A 16718-nucleotide genomic window follows, 5' to 3' on the forward strand; every position below is an offset into this window, starting at 1 on the left:
TGGTGCAGGTCTGAGCTGGGACTTTGTAAATATGGGAACTGGCAGCGCTGCCTGTGCCACACCCCTCGGAGCAGGTTGAACTGCAATGTCAGACTCCTCTGTGTCACCTTCCACAATGACATGCTCGTCATCCTCCTCCTCATCATCCCCTTCCTTAATTTGAAGGCTTTCAGGAAATGTTCTTTTTTCTTGCTTCTCCTGGCATCTACCGACCTCTGCTGGGGTCCACTCCATATCCTTATCATCATCAGATGTGGTGCTTGGAGATGGTGGAGTAGTACCCTTCCTTTTCTTTGCTGGTGACCTGGGATCCAATGATTCTAAAAGAGGAGGTTCTTGCTCGGCAGGAAGCTGAACCTCCTGTTCTGCTCCAACGTCAAGAAGGTTCACTTTGTTCTGTTTCTTGAAATGATTGGGTACTACTTTGTGAAAGCAACAAATCAAATTCAGCGTCACTGCTCGTCCGTGTCACTGTGATTGCAGTGGCTGCTTCCTGACAGACATGGTCTTGGGCTTAGGCTGGTGTGGTTCTTCTGATGCAGAGTGCTTCTCCCAGGTTCCTCTCTGGAGGCCGGTCTGGCAAGCCCATAACTCCCGAAAAAGGTTGTGCCGGCACGCCACTGGTGGAAAGCTGCTTCTTCTCACTGACTGCTTTCTTGGGAGCACCTTTCTTTGGGGCCATCTTAAAGCTCTCAGTTGGCAGTGGCACTAAGCGGTAGAAGTGGAAGAGATTGAAGGACTGACGTAACTGTACTGGCTTTCTGTTTGGCAGTACTGCGGGTGATGTCTCTTCTTCTCTTGTGCACCTAAAAGCGAACAAGAAAGAAAAACATTTCATGAAAATTAGCATTGTTGCGGTTTCAATTAGTACAGACAGAGGTAATATTAGTGTGGTTGGTTATATAGGTAATAATAAATCAGCCATTTTAAAGTCAAACCACACCACCATACCATAAAATTTAATTTCAAAAGAGAATAACACAACGTCCTGATAGAGCTCTTTCGTTTATGCTCATATATTCTAATGGAGGCACCTGTGTCACTCAGGGTACTGCATGGGTAAAAGGAATATTAATCATTAAAATACCAACATTTGAGTTTAGTTTGCGCCTATGGCAGGCAATGTGGTCCAGGGGAAAATTGAATAATTATTTAAAAAAATGAATGCTGCTGATGTGTCTGCAGTGCACCACAACCAGGGTGTCCAGGAAGAAATGGAATTGTACTAAAAAAACTGAATGATGTTGCAGGGCTCTGTGCCTATGGTGGATGGATGGATGGGTCAATCAAGGCAAAATGCTTACAAAAAAATAAAAGAAAAAACAATGAAATGAAAAATTAAAACAATTAAAAGAAAATAATTGAAAAGGAAAAATAAAATTAAAAAAATGATTGCCAGTGATTGTATAGGAGGATGAGAAGAAAACTATTGTGAGTCAAGGAGGTGAAGAATAAAAAACTGCAAGAGATATATAAGCACTGTTCATCAAAATCATTTCTTAATATACATATACTACAATGATTCACAAGCGTATTATTAAACTGATGTCACATCCATCCATGCAAGTCTATGACAAAGCCAACTAGGTGGATGCACAAAATGAATGCCAGCCGCATGATCAAAAAACAGCAGCAAGCAAGGAGGAATGTGGAACAAAGACCACACACAATCCTATGGCAAACACACTCAGGATTCACAAAATGGTTGCCAGACACATTGTTAACCAACAACAGCAAGCAGGGAGGCATGGGGAACAAAGAAAACATGCAAGTTTATGGCAAAGGCACACTGGCTGGATGCACAAAATAGCTGCCAGCCAGTGCCACATGGCCAAACAACAACAGCGAGCAAGGAGGCATGGGGAACAAAGAGATTCAACCCAACACTGCAGGAGTGAAGAGATGCCCAGTCCACTACCCCTGTCCTGGCAACTACCCCCTATATAACACAGTAAAATAGCCACCAGGAACACAGGGAGAGGGTGGGGGTAAATAGGGAAAACACAAGGAGGCAACACCTGGGCAACACACTCCCTTCTGTCTGCTACAGGTAAATAGAAGGCTCACATACCCTGTAGGGAAACAGAAACAAATAACAGGATTTCAGAGTAACACCCATAAACATCACTCATGAACATGCATGATCAGGCACTGCTTGGCGCTTGCTAAGACCAACTCTTACCCGTATTACGGGCACCAGTTGCCCATCCATCAAGGAGTATGTTGAGTCCCAAAACTCGTTTTCAACGAGTATAAGAGAGAGAAAAGGAGAATCCCCCAATTTCCAGTGCTTTTATCCTCAGGAATAAAATGTAAGGGGGAAAAAGTCTGGCACAGACATAAAAAAAACTCAATTTAAGAACTAGAAAAACAAAACTCCCAGGGGACAGAAACATCCATAAACAATAAACCAGACGGGTTATAAAAAAGAACCCCAGCGCGCTAAAGTTCCAAAAAACGACCGCGATGGGCTGCAGAAATCCGGAAAACAAACGAAAGCTCCCAGGGTAAAGAAACAGGCACGCAGCCGCGTACCTGCAATTCCATGAATTTCAGTAAAGCGAACAAAGGACACTAGATCGCTCAACGATAAATCGTCCAATGAGGGGGAATAACGGTGTCCCAAAACAAGAGGCGCTCGCAAGCGTGCGAGCGACATGTCCAAGAGGGAAGACGAGCCGGAAAGCAGGAAACAGAAAGACAAAGGCGAAGTCCTTCCGGCTAAGAAAACCGGGAAACGAAACCAAGCAAAGAGGTCCAGCTGACGTCCTGTTTTATAACCCTGCAATCGCGCAAATTTCGTGCGCACACCAGCAGTCCTGCTCATGCATTCACAGAGAGACGTGTTGAGAGAAGAAGGTAAGCACCCATCTAATCCCTAATACCCAGCTCCAAAGTCGGCAGCTCTGGCCATTACATCACACCCTCTCCCCACTTGTAGGGTTTCATGGTTAGTAGTTGGTTTTGTTTTAGGCAGCGCAAACAGGAAAAATGGGCTGGAGGAAGCTTCCTCCTGACGAGAGCACTGGCACTTATTTTTTTACAAATTAACCACTGCTATGGACACAACTCCACAAAATGGCCCCTGACCACATGGCATGTAGAACAAAGACAAATGGTGGCCTATGCAAACACATTCACTGGCCAGTTAAAAGAGGCATGGTAAAACTGAAGAAAACACTACTATTAATTCAACAATGTCAAAAACCAAAATTAACTGAGTATTAACATTTTTATAACAAACATCCTCCAAAGGCATCAAATATTACACCACAGATGGAGATAATTACTGAACTGTACAACACGGTTCCTTTACAAAAGAAGAAAAACTTAAATGCATATAAAACTAGAACCCTACCGAAACTGCAGGCCACCCACAATAATAAATTTGAAAATTCAAATAAATACTGATGCTTGCACTCTATCAAACAAACAACACCCTGAGTCAAGATTTTTTTTATCTCACTTGTTAAATCACAAATACAAAGTACTTAAATCCAATGGTATATATGCAAAGAGAGTGATCCTTCCAGCTCCAAATCCAAATAAAAAGTGACCAGGAGATGTACAAAGCACTGGGAAGAGCCTGCAGGACAGGAACAGGAAGTTTGAGCCTTTGGAGCACTTCCTTCCTGTTGGAAAAACAAAAAGCTTAAAAAAAGGCTTCTTGCACAAAAAGCAACTCGAACAGTTCGTTTGAGAAGAAAATTCACTCGAAAACCTCTTATTGTAGATTTAGCCGCTTCTCAAGCACAGAAGCTACTTGAGTAGCGCATTCGCGAGTGCCAGTACATTGGCACCTTCGGGTTGAAGCCGTGCAAGCGGACGCAAAGTCTCACACGCATTTGGTAGTGGCCCGAGAATATCATGGCACTCGAGATGGAGTGCCAAAACGAATCTCGAGCATGCAAACGGAAATAAAATCTTCGCTTCGCTCTGGGAAGGCAAAATACAGGAACTCCGTGCTTCGTCACAGAGTGCCCGAATTAGAAAAGTCCACGAGTGAAGTAGAGTTTACCGCCCGGGCCTAGAGCAAATGTTAGCAACTGGTGTTGTGTTAGAGATACGTATTCAAGGGACACCTTGTTGTACAAATTTGAAAACGTACACAACCCCTAATGAGTAAATCACAATTATTATTATCTTGTTTTTCCTTACTATATATGAGCTTATTTAAGCTGCATATGTTGTTTTTTCAGCCATCAGTAACAAATATAGAATGCATGTTTATTTACGTCATTATTTTTCACACTGTGGCAACCACCCCTTACGAATATATTCACAGTACTTAATCTGGATTGAACTTTCCATTCTCAGTAATTGTTGTGTTGTGAACAAGGTGTCCTGAAAACTGATAATTCCATTTCCCGTTCTTTATTATTATTATTCAAAGGGCACGGTTACGTGTAATTTTAAACTTAAAATACATATATTATGAGATAGGAAAATGATATTTCTGTTCCTAGTTGGTTACTCCTGCTTTTATATGGGACTAGGAGTTCACCCAGAGCCAGTTCTCACCACCTTAGGGGCATATAATCAAGGGCCATTTCGCTGCTTTTTTGGCTTTAAAAGCCAAAAAAACTGCGAAAATTACATCGCCCTATTTACTAGGCGGCGCTAACATGCATTAACGCCTCGCATCTCCAATGAGATGCAAAGTAGGGGTTCTCAGAGGCAAAGTAGCGTTCCCATGAAAATACAACATGGAAGAGGGTGCCATCACAACAGCGCTGTATTTACAAGGCGGCCCTGGACTTGAGGAGCGATATAAAAACTCCTGCTAACCGCGGATATCGCCGATAATGTACGTCTGCAAAATTCCCGACTTAGGGGCATATCAGCAACAACCGGCGATAATTATCGCTAAGCGCACTTAGCGCTAGGATAATTATCGCCGGCTAGCGTGGATTTTTATCGCTGAGATAGCGTGCTATTAGCAACGCTTATCTCAAAAGCGATAAAAATCCTCACGCTAACTGCCTAACGTGAGATTATCGCTGGAAACCCAGCGATAATCTCACGAAATGTGGCGTTAGCTTGTTGATACGGCCTCACAAACTTAGCCACGATATCCACCCTTCATAGGATATCATGGCTAATTCAGTCCTGAAGCAGGCGTAAGGAAAGTAGCAATAACAGGGGTTATCGCTACTTTTCCTGCCGCTATGCTTCATAGCGTGGGGCCTGATGATAGGAGTAATGTCGCTTAGCGACATTTCTCCTGTCATGTCAGGTCAGGAACGCCCACTTTGCATCTCATTAGAGATGCAAAGCTGGGCGTTAAGAATTTGGGTGCTAATGCAAGGTTTCACGCGTTAGCGTGACCTTGCTAATTAGGTGATAAAATTATCGCCGCTTTTCGGCTGAAAACGGCCGCAAAAGCGGCGATAATTTTCAATCGCCGCCTTGTAAATCTGCCCCTTAGCCATGTGCATAAAGGGAGGTGGATTATAAGGTTAAATCCACTTCTCCTTATTTACAAAATTCCCTTCAGCGCAGTTCTCACATCGCTGGTTTTCATGCGATATTGATGGAAATCACCGTATATCGCCGGATTTCACATCGCCTGTTGGTAAATCATTGCAAATACGCCGCTAACATGGCAATGTGATCCGGCGATAAACAATAAACCCTATTATGAGCCCAGTTTGGGGATGGCTTACTGGAACCTTAAAAGCAAGGAGCAGAAAATGACATTGCAACCTTGGGAAAGAGGCACTTCACGCAAGTCTCAAACTCTGCTCTTGGAACATTGCTGGCATGGAAAGTAAAATAGAGGGCGATGAAACTTCACTCTTCTGGAATCAATTAAATATAATTGCCCTCCAGGAGACATGGACAGGCTTTCCCATCTGGTATCCCAGGGTATTCATCCCATTGCATATCAGCAGCAAAAGCAAAACATTGTGGGTACCCTGCCAGAGAAGTGGGTATGTACATTGCACTGTAACAGAGAGAACAGATTGAGATACTACTTGAACCAGATCCCAGCATTCTGATCACATCCATCACCAGTGCAATACACAAAGGTCCTGATTAAGGATGGGCATAGTTGTCAGAGTACCACTACACAGAGCTCTCCAGAGTTTAACAGAAACTCTATGAAGTCCGCTCTGCAATTCTGTTTTGTTTCACCTCACTCAATAAAACAGAAACATCACATACCTTTAATAAAACAACGCATAACTGTATCTTTACAAGCAAAAATAAAAAAAAACAGTCAACCCACTAAAGTAAAAATACAAGTATAGCAAGCAGTGAGAGAGGTGATGATCTTGGGGTCCTCCCTAACCTAGGGAGAGAACCAAGCAATTGCCTTGAACACAAATAGCATATCATGCTGAACGATTCGGTGGTGGTCCCATCCTCCTTTGACCACCCCAAGCACAGTTATGGGCAAAAGTACAATCCCAACTAAAGGCCCTGCAAAGCATTATGGGACAACCTTCTAGAGTGCAGTGAAAATTATAGTATACAATATCACAACATTCCTCAAGTTGCAGCTGCTCTCCTCGCTCAGCTGAGAGCTAATACCACTCTAGCATCTCACCCCATAATGCTTTGCTGGGCCTTTGGTTGGCATTGTATTTTTGCCCATACCTTTGCTTGTGGTGGTCCTAGGAGGATGGGACCACCACAATCGTTGAGCATGATATGTACTTTCTGTTCAAGGAATCTGCTTGGACCTTCCCCTAGGTTAGGGGGGACCCCAAAATCCTCACCCCTGTCATTGCCTGATATTTTTCAACTCTTACTTTTGTGAATTGGGTATATGCTTTTTGCATATAAAGGTAAACAAATTGTATTAAAGGGTTGCGGGTGTAGTAGCTTATTCCAGAGTCGTTGCTTGAATTCTGTGCTTTTAATGTAATGCGTATCCGTGAAACTTCTCTTGTCACATTTCAATTAAAAAAACAAAAATCTCACATATCTTTAGTAAAACAAAAAATAACTATTTTTACATGCTAAAATACATATAGTCATCTCATAAAAGCATAATTCAAAAAAGAGCATGCAGTAAGAGAGGTGATGATTTTGGGGTCCTCCCTAGCCTAGGGAGAGAACCAAGCAGATGGATTGAACACAACAAGAACATCATGCTGTACGATTCGGTGGTGGCCCCATCCTCCTAGGACCACCCCAAGCACAGTTATGGGTGAAAATACAATCCCAACTAAAGGCCCTGCAAAGCATTATGGGACGAGCTTCTAGAGTGCAGTGAATATTATAGTGTCCAATATCAGAACATTCCTCAATCTTGCAGCTGCTCTCCTGGCTCAGCTGAGAGCTAATACCACTCTAGAATCTCGCCGCATAATGCTTTGCTGGGCCTTTGGTTGGCATTGTATTTTTGCCCATAACTTTGTTTGTGGTGGTCTTAGGAGGATGGGACCACCACAATCGTTGAGACTGAAATGCTCTTTGTGTTCAAGGCATCTGCTTGTTCCTTCCCCTAGGTTAGGGGGGACCCCAAAATCATAATGTGGAAATGATTAGAATGGTTTAGTAGGCTGTGATGTAACAGAATCTCAGCCATGTCAGAATTCTATGTTTAACCAGTAATGCCTGTGAAGCTGAAGGTGGCTGTGTATTTATCTGCTCCATTAAACCTACTTCAATACTGCTTAAAAGGAGTGGATTACTACAAATTTGTTCTGATGTATTACAAGATGTAAGTTAAACTATTGTGTAGATGTTTATTGTAATTTAAATTAACATTTAGATTACAAGAAGTAAGTTAAACTATTGTGTAGATGTTTATTGTAATTTAAATGTTTAATTTCATTTGTGAATGTTTTCAAATGTTTTCTTTTATTATAAGGAGGAAGATATGTGGAAATGATTAGAATGGTTTAGTAGGCTGTGATGTAACAGAATCTCAGCCATGTCAGAATTCTATGTTTAACCAGTAATGCCTGTGAAGCTGAAGGTGGCTGTGTATTTATCTGCTCCATTAAACCTACTTCAATACTGCTTAAAAGGAGTGGATTACTACACATAACCTCTGTCATTAGCTGATATTTTTCAAAGCTCCTTTTTGTGAATTGGTTGTATGCTTTTTGTTATGTAAAAGTAAAATTGATTTATCGAATGTTTGTGGGTGCAGTGGCTCTCTCCACAGCTCACTTTTGTGAATTGGTTATATGCTTTATAGCATCTAAAGATAACATTGTTTTATCAAAGGGTTGTGGGTGCAGTGGCTTACCTCTCAGTTTTTGCATGAATTCTGTGTTTTCAATGTAATGCGTATCTATGATACTTCTCTTGTCATATTGCAATCAATAATACAGAAATCTCACATACCTTTAGTAAAACAACATATAATTATCTTTACTTGCTAGAATACATACAGTCATCTCACAAAAGTGCAATTTAAGAAATAGCAAACAGTGCTTTTAATTAAACAACAAATAATTCTAGCTTTACATGTAAGAAAAGTTAGATAGCAAGCAGTGAGAGAGGTGATGATTTTGGGGTCCTCCCTAGCCTAGGGAGAGAACCAAGCAGATGGCTTGAATACAACAAGCACATCATGCTGAACGATTCGGTGGTGGTCCCATCCTCCTTTGACCACCCCAAGCACAGTTATGGGCAAAAGTACAATCCCAACTAAAGACTCTGCAAAGCATTATGGGACAAGCTTCTAGCGTGCAGCGAATAATATATTATACAATATCAAAACATTCCTCAAGTTGCAGCTGCTCTCCTGGCTCAGCTGAGAGCTAATACCACTCTAGTATCTCACCCCATAATGCTTTGCTGGGCCTTTGGTTGGCATTGTATTTTTGACCATAACTTTGATTGTGGTGGTCTTAGGAAGATGGGACCACCACAATCGTTGAGCATGATATGCTCTTTGTGTTCAAGGCATCTGCTTGGACCTTCCCCTAGGTTAGGGGGGATCCCAAAATCCTCACCTCTGTCATTTCCTGATGTTTTTCAACTCTCACTTTTGTGAATTGGGTATATGCTTTTTGCATATAAACGTAAAATTATTTTATCAAAGGATTGTGGGTGCAGGAGCTTACTCCAGAGTTATTGCATGAATTCTGTGTTTTTAATGTAATGTATATCCGTGAAACTCATTTTGTCTCATTCCAATTAAAAAAACTAAAATCTCACATATCTTTAGTAAAACAAAAAAATAACTATCTTTACATGCTAAACTATATATAGTCATCTCACAAAATTGAAAAGACAGCAAGTTGTACCTTTAATTAACAACAAATAACCATATCTTTACATGCCAAATTGCATATAGTCATCTCATAAAAGCACACATCAAAAGAGAGCATGCAGTGAGAGAGGTGATGATTTTGGGGTCCTCCCTAGCCTAGGGAGAGAACCAAGCAGATGGCTGTAACACAACGAGCACATCATGCTGAACGATTCGGTGGTGGTCCCATCCTCCTAGGACCACCCCAGGCACAGTTATGGGCGAAAATACAATCCCAACTAAAGACCCTGCAAAGCATTATGGGACGAGCTTCTAGAGTGCAGTGAATAATATATTATACAATATCAAAACATTCCTCAAGTTGCAGCTGCTCTCCTGGCTCAGCTGAGAGCTAATACCACTCTAGCTTCTCACCCCATAATGCTTTGCTGGGCCTTTGGTTGGCATTGTATTTTTGCCCAAAGCTTTGCTTGTGGTGGACCTAGGAAGATGGGACCACCACAATCGTTGAGCATGATATGCTCTTTGTGTTCAAGGCATCTGCTTGGACCTTCCCCTAGGTTAGGGGGGACCCCAAAATCCTCACCTCTGTCAGTGCCTGATATTTTTCAACTATCACTTTTTGTGAATTGGTATATGCTTTTTCCATATAAAGGTAAAATTATTTTAGCAAAGGGTTGTGGGTGCAGTAGCTTTCTCCAGAGTTATTGCATGAATTCTGTGTTTTTAATGTAATGCGTATCCGTGAAACTCTTATTGTCACATTCCAATTAAAAAAACTAAAATCTCACATATCTTTAGTAAAACAAAAAATAACTATCTTTACATGCTAAAATACATATATTCATCTCACAAACGTGAAAATGAAAAGACAACAAGCTGTACCTTTAATTAACAACAAATAACCATATCTTTACATGCTAAAATACATATAGTCATCTCATAAAAGCACAAATCAAAAGAGAGCACGCAGTGAGAGAGGTGATGATTTTGGGGTTCTCCTTAGCCTAGGGAGAGAACCAAGCAGATGGCTTGAACACAACCAGCACATCATGCTGAATGATTCGGGGGTGGTCCCATCCTCCTAGGACCACCCCAAGCACAGTTATGGGCGAAAATACAATCCCAACTAAAGGCCCTGCAAAGCATTATGGGACGAGCTTCTAGAGTGCAGTGAATATTATAGTATCTAATATCAGAACATTCCTCAATCAGCAGCTACTCTCCTGGCTCAGCTGAGAGCTAATACCACTCTAGAATCTCGCCCCATAATGCTTTGTTGGGCATTTGGTTGCCATTGTATTTTTGCCCATAACTTTGCTTGTGGTGGTCCTAGGAGGATGGGACCACCACAATTGTTGAGCATGATATGCTCTTTGTGTTCAAGGCATCTGCTTGGTCCTTCCCCTAGGTTAGGGAGGACCCCAAAATCATCACCTCTGTCATTAGCTGATATTTTTCAAAGCTCTTTTTTTGTGAATTGGTTGTATGCTTTTTGACATGTAAAAGTAAAATTGATTTATTGAATGGTTGTGGGTGCAGTGGCTCTCTCCACAGCTCACTTTTGTGAATTGGTTATATGCTTTTTAGCATCAAAAGATAACATTGTTTTATCAAAGGTTTGTGGGTGAAGTGGCTTACCTCACAGTTTTTGCATGAATTCTGTGTTTTCAATGTAATGCGTATCTATGATACTTCTCTTGTCATATTGCAATTAATAATACAGAAATCTCACATACCTTTAGTAAAACAACATATAACTATCTTTATATGCTAGAATACATACAGTCATCTCACAAAAGTGCAATTTAAAAATATAGCAAACAATGCTTTTCATTAAACAACATATAATTCTAGCTTTACATGCAAAAAAAAAAAAGTTAGATAGCAAGCAGTGAGAGAGGTGATGATTTTGGGGTCCTCCCTAACCTAGGGAGAAACCAAGCAGATGCCTTGAACACAAAGAGCACATCATACTGAACGATTCTGTGGTGGTCCCATCCTCCTAGGACCACCCCAAGCACAGTTATGGGCGAAAATACAATCCCAACTAAAGGCCCTGCAAAGCATTATGGGACGAGCTTCTAGAGTGCAGTGAATATTATAGTATCCAATATCATAACATTCCTCAATCTTGCAGCTGCTCTCCTGGCTCAGCTGAGAGCTAATACCACTCTAGAATCTCGCCCCATAATGCTTTGCTGGACCTTTGGTTGGCATTGTATTTTTGCCCATAACTTTGTTTGTGGTGGTCTTAGGAGGATGGGACCACCACAATCGTTGAGCATGAAATGCTCTTTGTGTTCAAGGCATCTGCTTGGCCCTTCCCCTAGGTTAGGGGGGACCCCAAAATCATCACCTCTGCCATTGCCTAATATTTGTCAAAGCTCACGTTTGTAAATTGGGTATATGTTTTTTAGTATGTAAAGGTGAAATTGTTATATCAAAGGATTGTGGGTGCAGTAACATACTCCACACTTTTTGCATGAATCCTGGGTTTTCAATGAAATGCGTATCTGTGAAACTCTTCTTGTCACATCCCAATTAATAAAACAGACATCTCACATACTTTTAGTATAACAACAAATAATTATCTTTACATGCTAAAATACATATAGCCATCTCTGAAAAATGAAGAGATAACAAGCAGTACCTTAATTTAACAACAAATAACTCTATTTTTAGAAACTAAAATGCATATAGTCATCTCACAAACACAAAAGAAAGCAAGCCGTGAGAGAGGTGATGATTTTGGGGTCCTCCCTAACCTAGGGAGAGAACCAAGCAATTGCCTTGAACACAAAGAGCACATCATGCTGAACGATTCGGTGGTGGTCCCATCCTCCTTTGACCACCCCAAGCACAGTTATGGGCAAAAGTACAATCCCAACTAAAGGCTCTGCAAAGCATTATGGGACAAGCTTCAAGAGTGCAGTGAATTTTATAATATACAATATCAAAACTTTCCTCAAGTTGCAGCTGCTCTCCTGGCTCAGCTGAGAGCTAATACCACTCTAGTATCTCACCCCATAATGCTTTGCTGGGCCTTTGGTTGGCATTGTATTTTTGCCCATACCTTTGCTTGTGGTGGGCCTAGGAAGATGGGACCACCACAACCGTTGAGCATGATATGCTCTTTGTGTTCAAGGCATCTGCCTGGACCTTACCCTAGGTTAGGGGGTACCCCAAAATCCTCACCTCTGTCATTGCCATATATTTTTCAACTTTCACTTTTGTGAATTGGGTATATGCTTTTTGCATATAAAGGTAAAATTATTTTATAAAAGGGTTGTGGCTGCAGTAGTTTACTCCAGAGATATTGCATGAATCCTGTGTTTTTAATGTAATGTGTATCCGTGAAACTTCTCCGGTCACATTCCAATTAAAAAATCTAAAATCTCACATATTTTTAATAAAACAAAAAATAACTATCTTTACATGCTAAAATACATATAGTCATCTCACAAAAGTGAAAATGAAAAGACAACAAGCTGTACCTTTAATTAACAACAAATAACCATATCTTTACATGCTAAAATGCATATAGTCATCTCATAAAATCACAAATCAAAAGAGAGCACGCATTGAGAGAGGTGATGATTTTGGGGTCCTCCCTAGCCTAGGGAGATAACCAAGCAGATGGCTTGAACACAACAAGCACATCGTGCTGAACGATTCGGTGGTGGTCCCATACTCCTAGGACCACCCCAAGCACAGTTATGGGCGAAAATACAATCCCAACTAAAGGTACTGCAAAGCATTATGGGATGAGCTTCTAGAGTGCAGTGAATATTATAGTATACAATATCAGAACATTCCTCAATCAGCAGCTACTCTCCTGGCTCAGCTGAGAGCTAATACCACTCTAGAATCTCGCCCCATAATGCTTTGTTGGGCCTTTGGTTGCCATTGTATTTTTGCCCATAACTTTGCTTGTGGTGGTCCTAGGAGGATGGGACCACCACAATTGTTGAGCATGATATGCTCTTTGTGTCCAAGGCATCTGCTTGGTCCTTCCCCTAGGTTACGGAGGACCCCAAAATCATCACCTCTGTCATTAGCTAATATTTATTAAAACTCCCTTTTGTGAATTTGTTGTCTGCTTTTTGGCATGTAAAAGTAAAATTAATTTATCAAATGGTTGTGGTTGCAGTGGCTCTCTCCACAGCTCACTTTTGTGAATTGGTTATATGCTTTTTAGCATCTAAAGGTAACATTGTTTATCAAAGGGTTGTGGGTGCAGTGGCTTACCTCACAGTTTATGAATTAATTCTGTGTTTTCAATTTAATGCCTATCTATGATACTTCACTTGTCATAATGCAATTAATAATACAGAAATATCACATACTTTTAGTAAAAAAAACATATAACTATCTTTACATGCTAGAAAACATACAGTCATCTCACAAAAGTACAATTTAAGAAATAGCAAACAGTGCTTTTAATTAAACAACAAATAATTGTAACTTTACATGCTAGAAAAGTTAGATAGCAAGCAGTGAGAGAGGTGATGATTTTGGGGTCCTCCCTAACCTAGGGAGAAAACCAAGCAGATGGCTTGAACACAAAGAGCATATCATGCTGAACGATTCTGTGGTGGTCCCATCCTCCTAGGACCACCCCAAGCACAGTTATGGGCAAAAATACAATCCCAACTAAAGGCCCTGCAAAGCATTATGGGACGAGCTTCTAGAGTGCAGTGAATATTATAGTATCCAATATCAGAACATTCCTCAATCTTGCGGCTGCTCTCCTGGCTCAGCTGAGAGCTAATACCACCGTAGAATCTCGTCCCATAATGCTTTGCTGGGCCGTTGGTTGGCATTGTATTTTTGCCCATAACTTTGTTTGTGGTGGTCTTAGGAGGATAGGACCACCACAATCGTTGAGCATGAAATGCTCTTTGTGTTCAAGGCATCTGCTTGGCCCTTCCCCTAGGTTAGGGAGGACCCCAAAATCATCACCTCTGCCATTGCCTAATATTTGTCAAAGCTCACGTTTGTAAATTGGGTATATGCTTTTTAGTATGTAAAGGTAAAATTGTTATATCAAAGGATTGTGGGTGCAGTAGCATACTCCACACTTTTTGCATGAATCCTGGGTTTTCAATGAAATGCGTATCTGTGAAACTCATCTTGTCACATCCCAATTAATAAAACAGACATCTCACATACTTTTAGTAAAACAACAAAAAACTATCTTTACATGCTAAAATACATTTAGACATCTCTGAAAAATAAAAATTAGGAGCTAGCAAGCAATACTTTTAATTAAACAACAAATAACTCTATCTTTAGAAACTAAAATGCATATAGTCATCTCACAAACACAAAAGAAAGCAAGCAGTGAGAAAAGTGATGATTTTGGGGTCCTCCCTAACCTGGGGAGAGAACCAAGCAGATGCAGTGAACACAAAGAGCACATCATGCTGAACGATTCGGTGGTGGTCCCATCCTCCTTTGACCACCCCAATCACAGTTATGGGCAAAAGTACAATCCCAACTAAAGGCTCTGCAAAGCATTATGGGACAAGCTTCTAGAATGCAGTGAATATTATAGTATACAATATCAAAACATTCCTCAAGTTGCAGCTGCTCTCCTGGCTCAGCTGAGAGCTAATACCACTCTAGTATCTCACCCCATAATGCTTTGCTGGGCCTTTGGTTGGCATTGTATTTTTGCCCAAAGCTTTGCTTGTGGTGGACCTAGGAAGATGGGACCACCACAATCGTTGAGCATGATATGCTCTTTGTGTTCAAGGCATCTGCTTGGACCTTCCCCTAGGTTAGGGGGACCCCAAAATCCTCACCTCTGTCATTGCCTGATATTTTTCAACTCTCACTTTTGTGAATTGGGTATATGCTTTTTGCATTTAAAGGTAAACTTATTTTATCAAAGGGTTGTGGGTGCAGTAGTTTACTCCAGAGTTATTGCATGAATTCTGTGTTTTTAATATACTGCGTATTCGTGAAACTCCTCTTGTCACATTCCAAATAAAAAAACTAAAATCTCACATATCTTTAGTAAAACAAAAAATAACTATCTTTAAATGCTAAAATACATATAGTCATTTCACAAAAGTGAAAATGAAAAGACAACAAGCTGTACCTTTAATTAACAACAAATAACCATATCTTTACATGCTAAAATGCATATAGTCATCTCATAAAAGCACAAATCAAAAGAGAGCACGCAGTGAGAGAGGTGATGATTTTGGGTTCCTTCCTAGCTTAGGGAGAGAACCAAGCAGATGGCTGGAACACAACGAGCACATCATGCTGAACGATTCGGTGGTGGTCCCATCCTCCTAGGACCACGCCAAGCACAGTTATGGGCGATAATACAATCCCAACTAAAGGCCCTGCAAACCATTATGGGACGAGCTTCTAGAGTGCAGTGAATATTATAGTATCCAATATCAGAACATTCCTCAATCAGCAGCGACTCTCCTGGCTCAGCTGAGAGCTAATACCACTCTAGAATCTCGCCCCATAATGCTTTGTTGGGCCTTTGGTTGCCATTGTATTTTTGCCCATAACTTTGCTTGTGGTGGTCCTAGGAGGATGGGACCACCACAATTGTTGAGCATGATATGCTCTTTGTGTGCAAGGCATCTGCTTGGTCCTTCCCCTAGGTTAGGGGGGACCCCAAAATCATCACCTCTGCCATTGCCTAATATTTGTCATAGCTCACGTTTGTGAATTGGGTATATGCTTTTTAGTATGTTAAAGTAAAATTGTTCTATCAAAGGATTGTGGGTGCAGTAGCATACTCATTGCATGAATTCTGTGTTTTCAATGAAATGTTTATCTGTGAAACTCATCTTGTCACATCCCAATTAATAAAACAGACATCTCACATACTTTTAGTAAAACAACAAAAAAATATCTTTACATGCTAAAATACATATAGCCATCTCTGAAAAATAAAAATTAAGAGCTAGAAAGCAGTACTTTTAATTAAACAACAAATAACTCTATCTTTAGAAACTAAAATGCATATAGTCATCTCAGAAACACAAAAGAAAGCAAGCAGTGAGAAAGGTGATGATTTTGGGGTCCTCCCTAACCTGGGGAGAGAACCAAGCAGATGCAGTGAACACAAAGAGCACATCATGCTGAACGATTCGGTGGTGGTCCCATCCTCCTTTGACCACCCCAATCACAGTTATGGGCAAAAGTACAATCCCAACTAAAGGCTCTGCAATAGCATTATGGGACAAGCTTCTAGAATGCAGTGAATATTATAGTATACAATATCAAAACATTCCTCAAGTTGCAGCTGCTCTCCTGGCTCAGCTGAGAGCTAATACCACTCTAGTATCTCACCCCATAATGCTTTGCTGGGCCTTTGGTTGGCATTGTATTTTTGCCCAAAGCTTTGCTTGTGGTGGACCTAGGAAGATGGGACCACCACAATCGTTGAGCATGATATGCTCTTTGTGTTCAAGGCATCTGCTTGGACCTTCCCCTAGGTTAGGGGGACCGCAAAATCCTCACCTCTGTCATTGCCTGATATTTTTCAACTCTCACTTTT

Source organism: Triturus cristatus, chromosome 12 (genome assembly GCF_964204655.1).
Source record: "Triturus cristatus chromosome 12, aTriCri1.1, whole genome shotgun sequence".
Lineage (NCBI taxonomy): Eukaryota > Metazoa > Chordata > Amphibia > Caudata > Salamandridae > Triturus > Triturus cristatus.